General features: G+C 40.2%; 1 long non-coding RNA gene and 1 pseudogene across 2 annotated transcripts in view; one reads left to right on the forward strand and one right to left on the reverse strand.

The window, feature by feature from the left end:
• The window catches only part of LOC309504606, a 384,924-nt gene that overhangs the window by 141,089 nt on the left and 220,872 nt on the right, over positions 1-22,963 (forward strand). The gene's annotated exons all lie outside the window — the stretch shown is intronic.
• On the reverse strand, positions 1,487-6,517 carry LOC309505284 (kyphoscoliosis peptidase-like; annotated as a pseudogene). The gene is made up of 3 exons: positions 6,476-6,517; positions 3,306-3,432; positions 1,487-2,766 (listed from the first exon to the last, which is right to left on the reverse strand). The product of its transcript is annotated as a kyphoscoliosis peptidase-like (transcript).

Below are 22,963 nucleotides of genomic sequence, written 5' to 3' on the forward strand. Positions count from 1 at the left end.
TTAGTGGCAAAACTTGAAAACTTAATGGAAACTATAGGCAAACATCTGCTCAGATGACACTTGTTAACAGATACTGGTTTTGTCTGTTACCTGTAGATTATGATGTGGAAGGATATCTGAGAAGGTTTGCTCACCTGAGCTGGTCATTTTAGTGCTTTGGTTACTCCAGCGTTTGTTTATAGATGTGCTTGTAAGCAATTTAGAAATATATAGATGGGGGCATATACAGTTCGGACACTCTACACTTAAAGGTGCACTATGTAAGAATTTAGCAGTAAAATATCCCAAAACCACTAGGCCAGTGTTATATATTTTGTTTAGTTGATTACTTACAATATCCCAATTGGTCCCAACTATTTTAACCAAGGAACCGGGACGTGTGAGCAGGTGTGAGGGAGTCGCCAGTCACGTGGACAACTGGGTTACGCCTAGCGGTACGCTCACGCTGTTGTTGTTTTGTTCAAACATTTTGGACCATGGCAAGCAGACTTTGAGACAAAAAGAGGACGACAAATTATCAATATCATTTTCGAGATGCCGAGAGCTCCAAGTCCGCGAATAACTTCGACTTGACAGAGACGCGAGTGGTGTGTTTCCAACTCTAACTTTGAACCAATTCTGTAGAATGGCCCATATAGCCTATTTAAACAGGATTTTTTTTTTTTCAGGTATGACTATGTACTAAAAATGTGCTTTTGACTTTCATTTATATTTGAATTATTTATATATATACACTCACCTAAAGGATTATTAGGAACACCATACTAATACTGTCTTTTACCCCCTTTCGCCTTCAGAACTGCCTTAATTCTACGTGGCATTGATTCAACAAGGTGCTGAAAGCATTCTTTAGAAATGTTGGCCCATATTGATAGGATAGCATCTTGCAGTTGATGGAGATGTGTGGGATGCACATCCAGGGCACGAAGCTCCCGTTCCACCACATCCCAAAGATGCTCTATTGGGTTGAGATCTGGTGACTGTGGGGGCCATTTTAGTACAGTGAACTCATTGTCATGTTCAAGAAACCAATTTGAAATGATTCGAGCTTTGTGACATGGTGCATTATCCTGCTGGAAGTAGCCATCAGAGGATGGGTACATGGTGGTCATAAAGGGATGGACATGGTCAGAAACAATGCTCAGGTAGGCCGTGGCATTTAAACGATGCCCAATTGGCACTAAGGGGCCTAAAGTGTGCCAAGAAAACATCCCCCACACCATTACACCACCACCACCAGCCTGCACAGTGGTAACAAGGCATGATGGATCCATGTTCTCATTCTGTTTACGCCAAATTCTGACTCTACCATCTGTTGGTCTTTTCATTGTAAAATATATTGTTGTATATTAATGAAGATTCTTGTTTTAAATGTGCTATCAATTACAGTAAAGCGATAACATACGAGAAGCCATGCTGAATACAGTTACAACTAAGGGGTCTCAAGTGTCTTTTGGGATTATTTCATGTGACTTGCAGAACTTTGTCATATCTTATGTTCTGGCTCCAGCACATTGAAGGACATCAGGATGACCATCTCATTGGAGGTATCGCTTTGGCTGGCAGCAAGTTCAAGCTGTGGTTCCCTGCCTGTAAACACAGTCCCTTCCCAAACCCTGCTCTTACTGTGCTGGAGATCCATTCTCTGATCTCCTTGCATACTCACTAGTCGGGCACTTGGGACACGTACATGACATTTCACACAAGACAAGGCCTCTAACAGCCCTGTACAAGGTTCAAACAGCACATTGCCCCTCTTCCAGGCTTTGTATGTGCATGGGAATGGATGGCTTTTATTTGCTGAGGTGTTCTTCAGGATGTATTCACAAAGCAAGGTGAATTCTAGCTTGAAGGAGGTTTTTCCTTAGAGACCAAGCTTGTAGACTCCATACAGGAAGGGCAATGCTGATTGTGACTTTGCTGTCATTGTGAGTGAAGGGGACATGTTTTGAAAGAATAATTTCTGGTTGATTGCACTGTTCTTTAGTTAAAACACCATGAAGGTCTAGATCTTGAGGGCTCTGGAAGGTGATGTTGCAGTTTCCTTTCTGAGTTTAAACCAGAGCTTCTGTATGGCTGAACCTGGAGACGCCGACCTCCAAAGCCCTGATACCAGGACCACAAGAACTGCTGGGACCATATGGAAAAAGTTCATTCAGGTTAATATAAACATCTGTGCAGCAAAGAAGGAAGCCGTCTGCTGCATTCGCCCAGTCTCTTGCAAACACAGATAAATCACTGGTAACCACGGTAAGGGTAGAGGACGTTACATGAGTTGATCTGGCTCAGTCTGAATGGCCTAGCATTTCTCAGCTAAAGTTTTATCCAGGTCCTTATGGCTCAGTTCACACATGCGACATCATAAGTGGTCTAGTAGTCTTTAAAACTAATTTAAAGGATCCAGACTCTAGAAAAATTATATCATTCCCATATTTATAAGGCTTGAGTCCTAAACTCATAGCATCTGGTTGCAGGCAACAGGACATGTAGGAATTCTCAGGCAGCTCTTCTGAGGCCTTGGGTGTTGGACATTCCAACTGGAAGGAACAAATCCAGCTGAATGTTTTGGAAGTGTTTCTAGGTTGAGCAAAATCCTGACCTCATTTGTGCCAGACGTTGGGGGCATGAGGCGGAGCTCCATGCTGTGCTGGGTGCTTGTGAGGAAGCCGATGGAGTTGCTCAGCTGTTGTAGTTCATTGCCACTAGGCTGGGAAATCTGATAGGTGAAATCGACAAGCTGAGGAAAACGCATCAATACCATCACCTCTGTGGCATATAAATGGTAAATGTGTCAATTACTCACAGCAGTACATCAATTGATGGATCAATGACATGAAACTCATCTAGTAGATTCTTCAAGAATACACAACAAATGCAAATCAAACATACACCTCTTTTATGATGAGCATGTTTTTAGTTTCTGAATTAAAATTGTTTTTTTAATTTTCTGATGCATAATGTCTAAAATGTAAAGGTCAACTGCACTTAATATCGCAAACAATTTTTTAAAAATATGTTTTTATTTAATTTGTTCAGTTACAAAACTGCCAAAGTCCTGCAATAACCAACAGGCAAAAAAAATAATAAAAGAATTGTTACTTTTTTATGTCAAGGAAATGTTACTATTTATCATTTACATTTAATTATTTAATTTAGTCATTTACATTTTAAACCTTTCTAGAAAAATTTATAACTACAACATAAATGCAATGAGTTCCTTTCTAAGAGCTTGGCATGTGAGTTTTAAACACATTTGTTGCTTTGAGTAATACAAAATTTACAAAAAGTGTTACAGAACCTGTAACCAGGAAGTGTTTTGGGTGAAGGAGGGTCAAACTCTTCAAGCTCAATAGGGCTCTCCAAGAGCTGCCACTCCTCTTCATCAGGATAGTGAGTTTTGATGAAGTTCTCAGGGTCAGTCATAAAGTAGAACTGTAATGGTTCAGTTTAATTGTAAGGAAAGGTTGATTTGGTTATATGTTTACCTTTAAGCGCCCTCTTGTGGCGAGGATTGTGTATGGTAACTTCCGTGTGACTTGGTTGGGTTGAGTTCATTGTGAAGTGTCATGGCTGAAGAGTGGCTCGTACTGTGAAGTTGTGGCTCGCTTAAGGCTGTAAGTCGCTATTATTTGTCATATAAATATGATGTTTAGTAGGTTTAAGTAAGATCAGGATCAGGGTCAGGGTCAGGGTCTGTCCTCTGAGGTGGTTGCTGCACTGCATTTGTAAAGACCTGAATTATACCCATTATGTTTTTGCACATTTTCACCTAGTGATGCAGGCATCACTGCAGAATGGTGGAGTGGGTATTTCGTCCCCCCTATAGCATCCTACCGGAGATGCAGTGCAAGTTCACATTAGAAAGGGAATGTCTTATGACTGTGACCATATGTTCCCTGAGAAGAGGAACAAGATACTATGTATCTTTCCTATTCTGTTGGGTCTGCATGTCTCCTAGAGACAAAGAAGTTGATGATGTGTACTATGGGCACCCTCTTATACTTCCGGGCACTCCGCTAGTGACGTCACGGACTGTCGCCATTCAATTTGGCGGGAAGAGTTTTCACATATGTTCTAAAGACCCTTAGGGGGTCCCCCAGCATCCGACCAGAGATGCAGTGTCTCAATGTTTAATATAACTTATATATATATTATATTTATAATAAGTTATATTAAACATTACCTGAGAATTAAATGGTTCGGCAACGGACAGAAAGACCTGTACTAAAAAAGAAAAATCTAAAAATACATGTGCCTTTACACCCCTAATATAAAGTCAAAACCCAGCAACCTTGCTTCAGCTCTGAGGAGCATGACTCTTTTCTAACTGCCCCCGGCTTCAATCCAGACAGAAAATGTGTGGTCAACAGTTGCAGGAAGGGCAGCACAGGAAGGAAATTGAAAAGCTGAAACCCAAGAGGTCATTTATCTCCCTCTACACCCCTATGATCCAGACTATCAAATGATATGAGAATGTAATCCCTCCTGAGACCCGGACAGGCTGTCTGCTCTCACTACATTGAATTAAAAGCACCATATTTAAACCTCAAGACTAAAAAAAAAATACTTGTGCAAATCTAAATAAAGCAAATAACGCAAACCATTATTGCCTCATGCTGAGCTTGCCATTTCGTGTGCCAAAATAAATAAAAAATAATAATTCACATCACACAAAAAAATCACATAGTCACAGAGACTTTTGGGAAAGATCATCACTGTATAAACAGGGGTAGTTTTACATTGTCAGCTCTAGAACAGAGATTACACTAACAGTGCCTCAGTTACTGCCTCACTATCAGACCTATAATCAGTATCTAATCTATATATATATTTCCCCTCACCTTTTTAACCTTTTTTGTGTGTGTGTGTGTGTGTGTGTGTGTGTGTGTGTGTGTGTGTGTGTGTGTGTGTGTGTGTGTGTGTGTGTGTGTGTGTGTGTGTGTGTGTGTGTGTGTGTGTGTGTGTGTGTGTGTGTGTGTGTGTGTGTGTGTGTGTGTGTGTGTGAGAAAAGTTGTTTGGGATTCATTGCAGAGAAGCAACAAAGTTAACTTCAAAATGATGACAGAAGTGGCTATCAGCTCTAGGACTTGGCTTTGTTTCACTATCATTAGCCTCACGACGAGGACTGATTAGAGCCGTGAGGTTTGCCAATATTGTCTCTCCACAGGCTGCTCAATCTGACCTGGAGTACAAGATGTACTGTGCCGAACACTGACCTGCCACAAGTGGCCTAATTGGAATAATGTTCATAATCAATTTTAAATGTCAATCTGTCCTGACTCGCTCAGTATGGAAATATACACTACTGGACATTTGTTGATATATCTCTAAAAAAGATCTTGGGTCTTTTCAGAGATTGTGGATGAAATGTGCCCAATTCATAAAAAAATAAAAAAATCATTTTACAAATATATAAATTGCTATTATAAGTGCTGACGCACACAAAAACATAATAGGCGAATGATTGTTACATTCAGACTGCAGGTCTATTTGTGCTGATATTAAATAAACAGCAGGTTTGACATTACCCTTTACCAAAAGCTGTTTTGTTGCTTAGTTGTTGAGGAGCAAAAGTTTTATATCTCACAATTCTGAGAAAAATATCAGAATTGCAATTTATAAACTCAGAATTGCAAGAGAAAAAATATATATTTTATTTCGTGGCGGAAACTAGAATTCCTCTAAACCAGTGTTGTTATTTTGAACTATAACTTAAACTATTCAAAAACGTTTCAGTAATAAATAAAAATATATATAAAAAAAACTGACATAAAATAAAATATATAAAATGGATGAAAATGTTTTTTAAAAAACGTAGAAACTTAACGAAAATTTGAAATGTTGCCTTGACACTAATAAATAAACTTTAAGTTAAATAACTAAAAATATTTAACTAAAATTTTTTTAAAAATAATAAAAGGGGTGGTGTGGCGCAATGGATAAGACACATGCCTTTGGTGTGAGAGACCCGGGTTCGAATCCACTGTGAGACACCAATGTGTCCCTGAGCAAGACACTTAACCCCTAGTTGCTCCAGAGGCGTGCAACCTCTGACATATATATAGCAATTGTAAGTCGCTTTGTATAAAAGCGTCAGCTAAATGAATAAATGTAAATGTAAAATAAAATAGTTACAAAAAAAATAATAAAATGACTAAACACATGGTAAAATTACTAAAATGTAAATGAAACTATAAAAAACTAGATACAAATATTAGGCTAATAATAATATAATAGTATAAATGATCATTTAAAATTAAGTAATAAAAAATCTAACACTGAAATTTTCATACACAAATGCACCATGGGGAATGAGAATGATAAGAAAATGAGATGTACTTTTTTTTAAATGCAAATGGAAATATACTTTTAAGGCATTATTTACGACTGGTCACGTTCAGCCTTTAGAAACCCAAGAAAATCCTCAAGCACCACCGATTTTCATAAAATCATATGTTGCAATCAAAATATGTACCATCACCTGATGAACACACACATAGAGAATCTCAAAACCCATGACCAGAAAACAAAGCAAATAACTCACATTGAGTTTGTGGAAAAGAGCTGTATTGACATGCAGCAGGATTTTAGGTGTACTTAAAGATTGTTGCATGGTTTCCAAAAGCACTTTATTTCACTAACCATGTGATAAGCTGGAGAGGCTAAAGTGGTCGTTGAATGTGAAAATAATTGTCTAGCACAAAAAACTCAATAACTGCAGTTGGAATTACAGTTCAAATAACCCGAAAAGAAATGTCAAAAACATATGTGATGTGTCTGATGGGCAGCAGGGGGCAGTAACTCAATAACCCAGAAGAGCTTGCAAAGTAACTAGTGTCTTTGCACTTTGAGAAGCATAAACTTTGTGGTTTTCTGTTTATAAATGCCTGCCAAATGCACTTTCCTTTGCTTGTTATTTAGGTGAATCATCATGAGAAGCACACATGCTCCTGCCTCCCTCATCATCACCTTGTTTATTTACTTAGCAAATGGAAGGCCGAGCACCTCGGTTTTAGCATGCTGGACAGTGTCCACATTCAGCCTGGCTGGAAAAATTGACATACGCACAGCTCAGAAATAATACTGATTCACAGTACTTCTAAAAGTAATTGCATAGAGAGTATCTAGATTGCACTGTAATGGCTTGAGAAGGATCTGCACTGTTACGTGGGTCTTATACAGGACTTAAGAATACTTATTAGCACCTTAATGACTAACATCTCTGCCTGATTGTGTTTGAAGCACCTGTCTGATTGCATTTGGACAAGGTCTGATTGCAGCCTACTCCGTAAGGTTTGCAATACTATTATGTTGGGCAAAAAAGGAGTGACGCTGAAATATTTATCTAACGGCTTCAGAGATCTGCATCTGTGGACATTTTCAACAAGCACAAGCAGATCAAAAAAGATTGTATTGCATTTGCAGTTGGTGGTGTTTCAAATGTTGTCTATGGAGAAGGATCTGCCTCATTGCAGGGAGGTCAAGCGAGTTTGCATTGCTCATTATTTTTTTTCCTGACAGAAGTGCCTCTTGCTGTAAGCTGAAGGAAAGTTTGGAGGGAGGCGTGCTCTTGGAATCCATCAGGCAAAGCCAGGCTTCTCTGATTATGCCTGAGGCCTGACTGGATAGCCTGAACCGCATGTGATAGACAGCTTACTGACTGACATACGGCCAGACCACATGCACTGGACGAGGATGGCTGCATGGTGAGGAGGGAGAGAAAGAACTGAGATTGAATTCTTGAGATGACAGATTGAAATAAAAGGACAGGCAAATAAAAAAAAGGCAAGAAATCAGAGAAATCAGCTGTGTGGCACGTGGATATCTACATCTTATTCTGCGGTTGATTAAATAAGTCATATTCCAGGCCTCAGACCACACGACCATCGACCAACACACAGTCTGTTAATTTATGGGTCAATGGCATGACTCATTTTTATTTATTTTTGTCCTATTTATTAATTTATTCAAAAATATATATTAAATGCAATTTACACAAAGAATACAGCACTCTGATGAGCATGTTTTTAATAAAAAAAAGGTCAGGGCAAACTGTCTTAATGAAAGCTTCAGTTTAACACTAAGTAGTTTTGAATAACCTTTTATTATTATTTCTTAGAGAAAATGCATAACAAAATAGCTTAACTGTTTATTACATTTTCAAAATACAATTTGGTCTGTTTCAAGATCAATAAGTCTCTTATACATAATATCTAACATTCTAATTTTCCACTAGATATTTTCCTCTACATCTCATCTGACCACTAAGGAGCGAATGTACAGTGACGTGACATAACTGCCAGATTCAAACTGTGCTTTATGGCTGGCGCTGAGCCAAAGACGGACACGCTCAGCGCTTGTCATATATCACAACTATTCAGTGTTTTTAACCACATAATGTTTATTTTAGATTTCAGAAATTTAAATACATATAATTTATAGCAAAACAATACATTTATAGTTTGTAAAATACATAATGGTGTCTATGGAAGCAGCAATAACAATCCATTCAAATTTGCAGATGTGTTTTATTCATATCAGATACACAGTGTAAGTAACTATAAAGTTTACTCTATTCTTCTCCCAGTTCACCGGCCACTTAATTTCATGTATTTCGGGAGAAACTGATGAATTCACGGGCTTTAATAAATCCAACAGACATGAATCTCTGAACTGTGGCCCAAACAAACATGGCGGCGCTCATCTCCCTTTACAGATATGTTTTTTAAACGCAAAACAAACTCACTTTCACGTATTTGAGAATCGGAATAGAAAATAGTTGATGACATGGTAAGCAAGTTTGTTAATATTTAGAAATAAAAGCGCAACATCTGTCATACAGCGCTATTTTGGCTGTGGTGTATCACAAGGGTGGGGTATATCGCGATGCCGTTTCAACATCATGATGTCTGTTAGCCATCGCGATGGACGATGGCATCGTCTTTCGGCCCAACCCTAAGCAATGTTCTCCAGTTCAGTAATATTCATGGGTTTGCGTGCTGCAACCGCCTTCTTCAAATCCCACCAGAGATGTGACTGTGATGGCCACTGTAGAATCTTCCAGGACTTCTTCTGCAACCAAGGCTTGGTGGAATTTGAGGTATGCTTGGGATCATTGACCTGTTGTGAATATAGCCCCTTGTCCCAAAAAGCATATTTTCCCATTCACAGCCATTAAAAGTGAAAGCTAAAAAAAAGTGCTAAATTATTAGACCATCCAAGATGTCAGATTTTTAGACTGCATACTTCTTTTGGGGTGCAACTGAGCAACTGCCATTGAGATTGCTAACGGTTAGCTGGTCTTTTCAGAATAACCTGTTGCTATCATAAAGTTTTCATCTGAAATTCAGACACATTAACATCAATTATCCACATTAGAGAGATATCATAGAGTTAGACATGGAGCAAGAATCTTTTTAGAGACCAAAGTGTCGTCTGTATGCAGCCAAAATAGACCGCCTTAATTGCCTACTGATCTTTCTGTGAGCGATCTGAATAGTGCCGCTCATCTTGACTATCAATCTATGGACGGTTTTAATCGCAAAGGTTTCCTGCATTTATTGGCTGCATGGGCCTCTTTTAGTTATCAAGAGAGCTGTTGACATCTCTCATCCCTGTTTGTCTGTTCAAGTCTGTGCCAGAGTGCATTCCAATTAGCAGTTATATAATGAGAGAGAAGTACTTCAACACAATCATCAAATAAAGCACTGTTCCCTCCTCTCAAAGGTGAGCAGAAACCATTTGTGCATTTTCTGCTTTGAAGAGCTGAAATATTCTTAACTCACCTTCTGTTTTTTATTTGGTCCATGTATATTAACCAATGTTACCTCATTTCAGCAGTCATTGAGCACAACGGCACATCTGACCTTGAGTTTACTAAATTCCAGCAAACAGGTATTGTGTCGGAATAAGTTAAAGCACAATCACTCCATATGTGGTATTTTTGAATGCAGTCATTTGTCACAATGCCGTCTGGTTCATTCTGCACAGTTTCTGCACAAGATCTGCTCTTATGTGCTTATTCTGACACTTTTAGTTGCGCTAATGCTCACAAATACATGTTTTATAACAGTAAAAACACTTTCATGTAATTTAAACGTTATATTGTCAAAATAAACTGATCAAACTTGATCAATCTTTTTGACCTATTAAGAGCATTAAGCAGCACATAAACCTATTGAATGAACAGTAATTCTGGTTGCTACATGAAAAATTTTCATCTGAGAATTACACACCTAATCGACTTTGTCCGCAATAAAGTAGGGGAGACCGGGGACAGTTGCAACACTTTTTGCATTTCTCTCAATTACTCAGAGACTATTTGGACTAGACCAACCAAATTTGTATATATTAAACTTGCATCTGTCTGCTAATTACCCATACCATTTAAAGATGATTATATATGACATATCGTTCACAGTATTTATTTGAATGGAAGAAGTCAGATGTTGCAACTGACCCCGACCCAGGGGACAGTTGCAACACAACCCAGGGACGGTTGCAACATGTTAAAAATACCTTAAATTTAATTAATTAACTTAAGCTTTTTGTCTCAATGAGCAAAGAATTCTGAAAATATTAACTGTTTTAGGCCTACCATAATATTATAGTATTATTTATTTCAATAATATTATTGTAGCCTATTATTTATTTATTTAGTCATATTTATCAAATAACAGTTATTGAGTTTTGTTTGTTTATGTGTAGAACATAGGCCTACATAGATTCAGTGTGCAGGAGTTACAGATGCTATTCAATCCCTCCATATTTCAGTGTCAGACAGGAAGAATTTAACAATTTGCAATGCAACAAACTTTTATTAAACATGCAATTTATAACATGTTGCAACCGTCCCCGACCCTATCAGCCATGACAGAACATCATACGCCTGCTAGACACACTGACTTTGACACATGCTAACCATGTCACTTAGTAGTCAACAAAACAACAATTCAAACTATGTAAGTTTTGATTAAATCATAAAAAATTTCAGGACAGTATGACAAAAATATATCTCATGAAAAAATTTACTTTCATACCTCCAAAACAAGTTTTGTTCAATAAATACATCAGCAGATATTGAATATGTCTACTGTCTTCTTGGTGGGTGGAGGGTCTAACTGTGCATGTGCAGTATGAGTGTCATCACTCTAGCTTGTTTCTGATTGGAGAAAAATGACATGTTGCAACCATCCCCTGTTGCAACTGTCCCCGGTCTCCCCTACACATACATCAAACGAGTGTCACTACGGTAAGCAGAAAGTATTTGACTTGGCAAGGGGCAAATCTTGCCGATCATTAACACCAGCCAAAGGCGAACACACCTAAAGATATTGTAAGGATGAAAATCTTTTACTTTCCAGATCCAACCCCCTCCAAGGGCCATTTGGAATTCCTAAAGACAGAGGTGCTGATAGTGATCAAGGCCTGTGGGCTAATATTTGTGTACAATGAGGGTCTGCTAATTGTCCCATCTTTAGTAAGGTGCATGGGAGAAGCTGTAATCTTCTGATTGGTCAGTTTGAATGTCACAAGCACAACCAAATAATGTTACTAAATCTATAAATGATAACCTGTGCTAACTAATTTTGATTCAGTATTAACAGTGCTACCTATTGCAAATACAATACAATATCGTCACATTATAGCAACGCTCTTCCAAATATTTTGATATTGTAACTGCATTTATTTCCGTCATTGGTATAAGTAGCAGTGGGTGGTAATAGACCGATAAAAAAAAAGCAAAATTTTATACCATCTTGCTGATAATGTTTCTTTTTTATTTGTTTATTTGTTTATTTATTTAACAGGGACAATGCAGTCAAACATAGCTACAATACAAATCCTGCAACTGATGCGCAGCATATAGAGTTTATAGATAATGCTAATGCTAATTTTCAACTCCTGTTGGGCTTTTCTAAGTACATTATAAAACAGATACATACAAGTATAAAACATTCACATTTCTTCAAACATGCACTCACTCCCACCAACAGAAAAATGACAATATTTAAAAATGGCTAAATTTTTAATTTTAAGTCAGATCTTAATGTCAGATGGTAACGAATTCCAGAGCTTACAGCTCTTAGAAAAAAAGGCTGTCTGTGCAAAGCTTGTCCTACAGTATGGTGTTGTACAGTTATGATTTGTGGTGTTTCTGGTAACTCTTTTGCTGTTCTGTATTTGAATAAATTTGCTAAGTGGCTCAGGTGCTAAATTATGAATACACTTAAAAATTTATTTAAGAAAACCAGAGCCGGACAGTAACGGAGTACATTTACTTGAGTACAGTACTTAAGTACAATTTTGAGGGATCTGTACTTTACTCGAGTATCATTTTTGGGGAGTACTCATGACTTTACTCAAGTACATTTGAAAGGCAAATATTGTACTCTTTACTCCACTACATTTCTATCCATAACTGTGAGTACCCGTTACTTCTTCTAAAAAAAAAGGAAAAAAGAAACATCTCGGAAACCCTCAATTTGTTGTTTCCCTCTCAAATGTGATTGGATTGTGCAGGCGCCACTGATTGGGACAGCCTATCAGCAATCACCTTCAGCTTTCCGCCAAAGTCAACTCCATGGTCAGATTTAGATAAGAGACGAAACCATGGACGAAACAATGGATGAAGACGCAGCAGGTCCATCCCGGGAGCGATATTTTTTTTTTTTCAAGATGGTAGGGGAAGACTGATGAATATTCATTAGGGAAGTCATCACTGATTGGTCTTAACCCCAGTGACGGGTAGGTTTAGGGGCGGGGTTATGGAGGTCATAAGACCCCCAGTGACGGGTAGGTTTAGGGGCGGGGTTATGGAGGTCATAAGACCCCCAGTGACGGGTAGGTTTAGGGGTGGGGTTAGGGAGGTCATAAGACCCCCAGTGACGGGTAGGTTTAGGGGTGGGGTTAGGTCATCAGACCAATCAGGGATGACTTCCCTAATGAATATTCATGAGTCTTCCCCTACCATCCTGGGAAAAAAAATATCACATCCCGGAAATGTGCCAACCTGTGCCCCACCTCGCCAGACTATTTCAATTTTCTGAACAAGTTAATGATAGTTTTCGCTTCAAGTGTTTGCTGTGTTTACCAATGTATGTAAGCACTGTGGCGGTAGTAATGCAATATTTAGAAAATGTACTCTTGTACTCTTGATACTCAAGTACTTTTAAAAACAAGTACTTTAGTACTTTTACTTAAGTAGACATCTGACTGTAGTACTTTTACTTGTACTTGAGTAAAATTTAGCAAGGGGTATCTGTACTTTTACTCAAGTAATTAAGCTGTGTACTCTGTCCGCCTCTGAAGAAAACATAAATTACAGAAGCTTTCAAAGGTTAATAAATTATATTTATTGAGGATATGACAGTGATGGTAACAGATTGGCTTTTTATCCATAATTTGTATTGCTTGATTGTAAAGTCAAGTGAACCAATGTGTTTTGTTGCAGACGGAGCTGCTTGCGCCCAAGCTGTCATGCATAATGAAATATGTGAAAAGACCATAGCATGCATGTACAGCAGGGCTGGCTGTTTTGGTATATAGTTTCTGATTAGTTTAAAACAGTTAAGATGACTTTGTATTGTTTTAGAGATTTTCTTTATATGTTTAATACATTTAAGTGAAGGATCTAGGACCAATCCAAGATATTTAAATTGTGTAACATAGTGATTTTTTAATATATTTTTTTATTTTATTTTGTAAGTTAATTTTAAATCTTTCGTTTAGATCAAGTTTCTTAATAGAAAAACACATGGACACTGTCTTTGTAAGATTTAGCACCAACTGATTTTGATTAAGCCACTGTGTGACATCAGCCATACATGTAGACATTACATCAGCAGCCAGCTCTGGTGACTTGGCGGGTACATAAAGAACTGCATCATCTGCATAGAGCTGGCACCTTGTAACGATAACCAGCTGGAGTGCCCTCGAGAGCCACCAGAGGGCACTCCACACTTGACTCTCATGTTCACTCACAGACTACATCTCCCATCATTCTCTGCCTGGACTCATCAGCACTCATTATCACATTCACCTGTATCTCATCTTGTTTAGTTCACCCCATATAAGCCTGGTTCACCCCATCACTCACTGCGAAGTTTTGTTAAGTGTTTCACTGCATCTCTGAGCGTTTTCCCTGGTTGCTTGTATTTTGGTTTTGGATATCTTGCCCTGTTCCCTGGATTACTCTCTTGCCTCTGGTCCCTGGATTACTCTCTTGCCTCTGGTCCCTGCCTGTTTTGTTTGTTTGTTTGTTTCTTTGTTTTGACTGCCTGCCTGTGTATGACCCTTGCCTGTTCTTTGGATTACTCTGTTTATTAAAAGCTGCATTTGGATCCCAACCTTCAAGTCTCGGAGCAGTATGTAACAGAAAACTTCGCCACACATAGATCCAGCAGCTGAGAACTCACCATCATGAGTCCAGCAGTCAAGATTATGCGTCTCCGTCAAGGAAATCAACCCATCGAGAGTTACATTGTTGACTTCCTGGAGCTTGCTCACCTGACTTCTATGGATGAGGTATGCCTTATGATATTTTTTCGTGGAGGGCTATCCGAGCCGCTCAGCTCCGCTATGCCACTGCACAATCCCCAATGGACTTTAGGGTTTTATATTTATTTGGCCCTGCAACTGAGTGGTTCTGCCTATGCTGTGGGGATCACGGAGGAGAAGCATGGTACTCCCACATTAGCCCTCATTCCTCAGCCTCGTCCTGTCACGTCCTCCGAGGCTGAGCTTCTCCACGCCAGTCCAGCCGAGCCTGCACTTCACGCCAGTCCAGCCGAGCCTGCACTTCACGCCAGTCCAGCCGAGCCTGCACTTCACGCCAGTCCAGCCGAGCCTGCACTTCACGCCAGTCCAGCCGAGCCCGCACTTCACGCCAGATCTGCCGAAGCCAAGGCAGTATGCGTCATGCCCGCTGCCCCTGAGACTGAGAGCATCATGCCCGCCGCGCCTGAGACAGCAAGCGACATGCCCGCCAAGCTAGAGTCTTCACCGCTGGTCCCGTCCAGCACAGAGCCTTCACCGCTGGTCCCGTCCAGCACAGAGCCTTCACTGCTGGTCCCATCCAGCACAGAGCCCTCTTCATCGCTGGTCCTAACCAGCTCAAAGCCCTCGCCTGTGTCTTCGGACAAGATGGCCGACTCCACGCCTGTGTCTTCGGACAAGATGGCCGACTCCACGCCTGTGTCTTCGGACAAGATGGCCGACTCCACGCCTGTGTCTTCGGACAAGATGGCCGACTCCACGCCTGTGTCTTCGGACAAGATGGCCGACTCCACGCCTGTGTCTTCGGACAAGATGGCCGACTCCACGCCTGTGTCTTCGGACAAGATGGCCGACTCCACGCCTGTGTCTTCGGACAAGATGGCCGACTCCACGCCTGTGTCTTCGGACAAGATGGCCGACTCCACGCCTGTGTCTTCGGACAAGATGGCCGACTCCACGCCTGTGTCTTCGGACAAGATGGCCGAAACCACGCCTGTGTCTCCGGACAAGATGGCCACCGCCGAGCCAGTGTCTCCGGACAAGATGGTCTCCGCCGAGCCAGTGTCTCAGGACAAGATGGTCTCCGCCGAGCCAGTGTCTCAGGACAAGATGGTCTCCGCCGAGCCAGTGTCTCAGGACAAGATGGTCTCCGCCGAGCCAGTGTCTCAGGACAAGATGGTCTCCGCCGAGCCAGTGTCTCAGGACAAGATGGTCTCCGCCGAGCCAGTGTCTCAGGACAAGATGGTCTCCGCCGAGCCAGTGTCTCAGGACAAGATGGTCTCCGCCGAGCCAGTGTCTCAGGACAAGATGGTCTCCGCCGAGCCAGTGTCTCAGGACAAGATGGTCTCCGCCGAGCCAGTGTCTCAGGACAAGATGGTCTCCGCCGAGCCGGTGTCTGTTCCTGTTCCTGAGCCGGTGTCTGTTCCTGTTCCTGAGCCGGTGTCTGTTCCTGTTCCTGAGCCGGTGTCTGTTCCTGAGCCGGTGTCTGTTCCTGAGCCGGTGTCTGTTCCTGTGCCATGGTCGCCTCCCTGGCCGCCTGAAGGGTCGTCTCCTCCCTGGTCGCCTGTACAGCCTGCACAGCCTGCTCCGCCCTGGCCGCCTGCACAGCCTGCTCTGCCCTGGCCGCCTGCACAGCCTGCTCCGCCCTGGCCGCCTGCACAGCCTGCTCCGCCCTGGCCGCCTGCTCCGCCCTGGTCGCCTGCACTGCCTGCTCCGTCCTGGCCTCCCGTATTACCGCAGTCTCAAGGTCCTCTTCCGCTCCACGGACCTGGCCCTCCATCCCGCCCCTGGATCCGCCTCCGGGCCACCTCCCACCTGGACAGTTTTGGAGCGTCTGGAAGCCGCTCTTTGGGGAGGGGCTATGTAACGATAACCAGCTGGAGTGCCCTCGAGAGCCACCAGAGGGCACTCCACACTTGACTCTCATGTTCACTCACAGACTACATCTCCCATCATTCTCTGCCTGGACTCATCAGCACTCATTATCACATTCACCTGTATCTCATCTTGTTTAGTTCACCCCATATAAGCCTGGTTCACCCCATCACTCACTGCGAAGTTTTGTTAAGTGTTTCACTGCATCTCTGAGCGTTTTCCCTGGTTGCTTGTATTTTGGTTTTGGATATCTTGCCCTGTTCCCTGGATTACTCTCTTGCCTCTGGTCCCTGGATTACTCTCTTGCCTCTGGTCCCTGCCTGTTTTGTTTGTTTGTTTGTTTCTTTGTTTTGACTGCCTGCCTGTGTATGACCCTTGCCTGTTCTTTGGATTACTCTGTTTATTAAAAGCTGCATTTGGATCCCAACCTTCAAGTCTCGGAGCAGTATGTAACACACCTGCACAGTTTAATGGTATGTCATTTAAAAAAAATACTGAACAGCAAAGGACCAAGTATAGAGCCCTGTGGTATGCCCATTGAAAGCGAAGATTTTTCTTGAGCGACTTTAACACACTGTACTCTAACCTGAAGATAGGACGCAAACCAATGCCCTGCCTCAGTAAAGAAATTAAAAGATGACATTTTAGTTAAAAGCAAGCTATGGTTGATTGTATCAAAAGCCTTTTTAAGATCAAGGAATACAGCTCCCACCACATCACCCCTATCCAGGGATTTTTTTCACATTTTCAGTAAAGCAGCAGTTTGCAATTTCGGTTGAATAAACCGATCTAAAGCCAAACTGCTGTGGGTGGAGGAGCTGACTGGCTTCTAAGTGGTCAACCAGTTGTGCTGCTACAACTTTCTCAATTACTTTGGATAAAATAGGTAAAAATAGATATTGGACGATATAGAGTCCTGACTTCCTGATTTAAATACAGGCACAATGACTGCTTTTTTCCATCCTAAAGGAAATGTACAAGTTCTTGACAAGATTGACAAGATGTGTCAGTGGTTTGATTAACACAGTTCTATATTTTTTAAGAAAGCAACTGTTCATCTTATAGATATCTTTAGTCATTCGGCAATCCTGCAGCCTGAACCGGCAATCCTAAGGGAAACCACCCTTACAATATACTGCTTACAGGTAAATCTACATAAAATACTGAATTTCTCAGTTTCTTTTAGAAATACACACATATAGCTATAGCCTTAAAGCATACAGACTAAGACTAAACACCACAAAACTTAAAAAATGTTGACTTCATGGGGTCTTGTAACATGCAAAGTGATGAAGACCTAGGTCCTGTTTGCTCCTGGTTGCCCCTGGTATCAACATTCATATTCTGTCATATTTCATAAGTTGAAAGGTGAGCTAGATCATCATTTAAACCTGTTAGTTGCATAAGCCGCAAATGTGTCTGCCGTGACCACTTGTGATTGAATTTTGAGGGGAGGGTCTCTGATTTCGTGACTACGTTGAGTACTGTACATCACTCACTGTGTTATGCATGGTGATACAGCAAAAAAAATAAAAAAAAATAAAAAATATTTCAGATTGTTTCAAATCAGCTGCACAGTAATATGATGCTTCAAAATTAGGCCATTATGAAACTAATTCAATTTCAGTTATAAATTAGCTTTACAGAAGAAGTGCCGTTATTCAGCTCAATTCAGTTCAATGTTGATTCAATTCAGTTATGAAACAAACTCAATTCAACTTAAGCATCTCGACAGAAGACAAGTGTCATTATTCAGCTCAAGTCAGTTCAATGAAGATTTAATTCAGTTCAATAACTCTGTTGATGTTGCAATGTTAATCAATTCTGAAACAAATTCGATTCAGCTATGCAACTGGCTACAGATGGCAATACAGTCATTATCCAACTCAATTCAGTTTAAGTTTTGTTCAGATTTGCTTTAAGTTAAGCTCTTGTTGGTGTCAAATAATACAGTCAAATTATGTGCATAAATTCAGTTTAAGCAACGCTATCTCGCGACCAATTTGTACGTATTTCTCGAGGTGGCTAATTCGTATGATTTGTCTAAACACCAGTGATGGGTAGGTTTAGGGGCGGGGTAAGGGTTAGGTCATTCGTACGAATTCATACGAATTGGGCAACTCGTAAAATATGTTAGCCTGGGTTTCCCCATGCTGCCTTGAGCGCAGCGCGATTTTATTCACGCTGCTAGGCAATTTTATTCACGCTGCTCAATGAGACGAGGTCTGACGTTAGCCAGGCTAAAAATATGTACGATTTAGCAAAAATCTTACGAATTTGTACGAGTGAGATCGTATGAATTTGTACAAATTAGCCACCTTGTAAAATACATACAAAGCATAAGTGCTTTTACAAATATTTCAATCTGACATTTATCTGATGTTTTGTAACCAGCAAAGAACAGTGATTGATTGACTGCTGAGTAGGTGGTATTTTGATGTTGCTGGGATGCATCAGGATTGTATAAATGATTACTGTAATTGATTATCATACACTACAAATGTGAAGTGGTCACTCTGAATGTGGTTTGATGGATCAGATCGCAAAATACCCTGGATGTTTAGCCCTGGATTTAGTAAAGTGACTCTCTAACCATTAGGCCACAACTGCCCATAATATCCACTTTGATGAAAATCAGATTACTCAAAATGGATGTTAATACCAGGTCAGAACGGGGGGCATTGAACATTGCGCAGTACTTTTGTCTTCCATTCAATGAGTTTAAGCTACATGGAGCATAAGGTACATAATACTAATGCTGGTTGTTAGTTTTCCTGTTTTCCTCTCCAGATTTGGAACAGGGTTAAATGGGTTCACCGTGTTTTTTTTTTCTTTTCCAGTGGATTGGCAGAGAAATGGCTGCATGGGGCAGAAGTGCCTGAGGTCTCATGTGGAAGGGCTGCTGGGCAACAGGACACGGCTCCCTAGAGGAATACAGGACAAGAAACACGGGCCAGGACAATCAAGCTCATCTCCTTTTCTCTTTAAAGTTCAGTCAAGTGGAAGCTTGTACAAACATCTCCAATCACAGACATGAGGATGAACACACACACACAAAAAGAACAAATTTGATTTTGCTGATGCACATGAGATGCTTTAGAAATAATACTCCATGGGGGCCACATTTTTGGAAAAAGTAGATCTTCCCTGTATTCACAAAAAAGCAATGGAAATGACATTTCAAACTGGGCAGGTATAATGTATTGTCTTGTGATTCTTACAGCCAGATGTGTTTCTCTGAGGAGGCAAGGGAGACAGTGCCTCCTCAAAAAATTGGATGAGAAAATAATCCATGTTACAGAAATAAAACAGGTGTGTTTGATTAGGGTTGGGGCTAAACTCTGCAGGACAGTGGCCCTCCAGGACCGAAGTTGTCCATCCCTGCTCTAAGATGATTTAGCCTGCTGTGGCTTCATTTGGAACAATATTTGTTGGTGAGCATTGTGTATAAAATCATGTGTTACTCAATATGAACATCTTGTTTGTTTAGACTAACTGGTAACACTTTACAATAAGGTTTCAATATGCATTAAGTAGTATTAACTAACAATGAGCAATATATTTGTTACAATATTTAGGTCTATTAATCTTTGTTAATGTTAGCTAAATATACAATGGTTCATTGTTGGTTTGTGTTAGTTCAGGTCCATTAAATAATATTAACAGATAAAACTTTAGATTTTTAGTGAAACATTAAAGTGATTAAAGTCAAAATTCAAGTTTTTTAGCATTTAGTATGAATATGTTAGCCTTAAGGTTATGAATAAGCTGGTGTGTTCTAAAACAATGAAAACATGTGCATTTAGGAGATGTAAGCATTCAAAACTTACAGTCTCTCACTTCTGCTAAAATGGATTACAGATTTTTATGACATCACCACGGACTTCCAGCTTCTCATCACATGTCTAATCAAATGCTCTCTAGAATCTAAAGCGTCCCGCGACTCCTGCCCCCTATGCTATAAATACCACCTGGCCAAATAGACCGTTGTCACGTCACAGAGCAGTATGGGTTGGAGATCTGTGTTCGGTTGCCCAAACTCTAGAGTTTTATTCCATTTCCAACTGTACATTGGTTAAAAATAAAAAAAGCTAGAATGTATTTACACCTCTACTATTGAATCCAACATATTGTCAGCGCTCGGATTTGCTTTTAACATGACTGTGGTATGAAGCAGGTCACGATTTCTAATGAGAGAGACAGATATCAGTGCCACACGCGAGTCCCACGGATATAAAGGAATGAGGACATTTCATTTTACTAAACTACCCACAAGTGCTGAATTAATACTCACACTGGGCAGTTTATGTAACAAATTAAAATTGTGAGGTAACACAGCGCTGTTTCACTTGATACACACTATCATACTAAACTACATTTGAGTGTGTTGAAAGTTATAATGTTATTCTATGTGTTAGTTTGTTGGCTGTGAGACTAGCAGTATGCTAGATCAACATTAGAATAACATCCTGATCATATTCTAACATTTTATCATGTTGAGCTATATAACATTGATTCGTTTTATGTACATTTGCTCACCTGTCTAATAAAGTACATGCAAGAGCGGCGTCTCTGTCAAGTTGTGAAGCTCTGTCACGCGGACGTGGAGCTCTCAGCATCTCGAAAACGCCACGCCGATATTGATCCTCGTTTTATTTCTCTTTTTGTCCCAAAGTCTGCTTGCCATGGTCCGTAATGTTTGAACGAAACAACAACAGCGTGAGCGTGCCTCTAGACGTTACTCAGTTGTCCACATCTATCGCCATAGTTACTATGGCAGAACAAGCGGAAACCAGGGATAACACAGATATTACGTCATTGATAGGCGACAAGTGACAAGGGACGGGCACTATTTAAAATTGTGAATTTATCTGAATTTACTAATTCTTGGAAACATTGATGATAATGTAAGTGCACAATTGAAAGAAATACATTGTGCAAGTGGTTTTTGGATATTTTGATACAAAATTCTTACATATTGTACCTTTAACAAAGGGAACCTTATTGTAAAGTGTTACCGGCTAACCGTTACATAAAATCAATTGCCATTTCTCAATATGCGTTCTTAAACGATCTTGCGTCCTTGTGTTTTCGTAATACGTGAAAGTCCAGTTCCAATACTCAAGAAAGCAAGTACAGAGTATGCATTTAAGAACCCGGATGCATTCTTGATAGAGGATGCATTGAGTGCAGACTTGAGAGAATTGATAAAAATCCCAGAAGTCATAGCAAGTGGACAAGGCTTGTAAACTTTAAACTTTTTCCTTAAGAGATTCTTGCTAAAAGCTGGCAAATATGTGACGGTTTGTAAAAGAAAACATTTGTCTTTTTGTTTGGCATAAAGTTATAAATACTAAGCGAAAGCCTTCAGTACTTTTTTAATTGGCATAGGCCTATTTAAAAGAATCTTAACGTTGACAAAGTGCAACATTAAATACTAATACTAATATGTGCTGCTGAATGGTCAGATGAGCATATCTAAATTCTCACAAAGCATGTCCTTCCGAGTTCACTCTTTCAAGGTAGCCTGGCAAGACCGGTCTCCATGAGAACACAAGTCAGCTTTTGCGTTCTTAGAATTGAGAAATGGCCAATGTCACATTCCCAATAATGCTGGTCTGAATCAGCTCAGAGTGATTGCTGCAGAATCATATTTGGTCAAAAGCACTCTTGCTTGTGCTAATGCTATAGCCTTAATCATTTAGATTGAATTTACCTGAAGTAAAATTTGAAAAGTGAAGTCAACTGCAATCATATGTTTATATATCTGTGAATTTCCACAGACGTCTCCAATCATCTAAAATTACTGATGTCCAATCCATTATTTCTTTATTTGACAGGCGAAAATGCAGTTCTGGATTTTTTTATATATATCTTTTTTTATCACAGCCTTGCATACTGAACAGTCTTAATATTTGTACGTCTGCAGATCATTTACTCTTCTGGGCTGGTGAAATATAAAAGACTGTATATTGGTGGGATCATTATATGAGAAGTCATAACCCTTTTCAGAACCCTTTTAAATATCCATCAATATTAATGTAGGGTGTAATTGTCTTTTTCTAGCCAACAGAGATTGAACGCAGCACACTTTTTCTTTGCAATTTGTGGGGTTTTAATTATCTACTCCGAGAAAGCACAAAACACAAGGTGATTTCAACAATGGTCTAAATAATTAAGCGTGGGCACTTATATTGGGTTGCACAGTTAAGCTTTTGAGCAAAAACTGTAAAAACCCAGGAAAATTAAGTTGACATGCAGCATGACTTTGCTTTCAGCTTTGTCACAATGTTTACAGCAGTGAGAGGAAAAAAATCGATCATAATTCTTTCTTCGCCAATGATGGCTTTGGAAATAATGGAAGTTGTGTATGTGAGTCACTCCTTTGAATGCAAACACACCACTGGGAAAAAGACAGACAACATCCATAGGAGACGGACAGATATACAGTGCATGCGTGGCTAGGATGCTGTTATAATGGCAAAAGGTTTCGAAACCCTGCCAGCACACTGCAGAATCGTTTTTATTGATCGTGCAGGGATTTATAATCATAGGTGAGGATGAACTTTGGAAAAAATGAGGATGCCACAGA

This window comes from Leuciscus leuciscus (genome assembly GCF_965113295.1).
Source record: "Leuciscus leuciscus genome assembly, chromosome: 8".
Classification (NCBI taxonomy): Eukaryota; Metazoa; Chordata; class Actinopteri; order Cypriniformes; family Leuciscidae; genus Leuciscus; species Leuciscus leuciscus.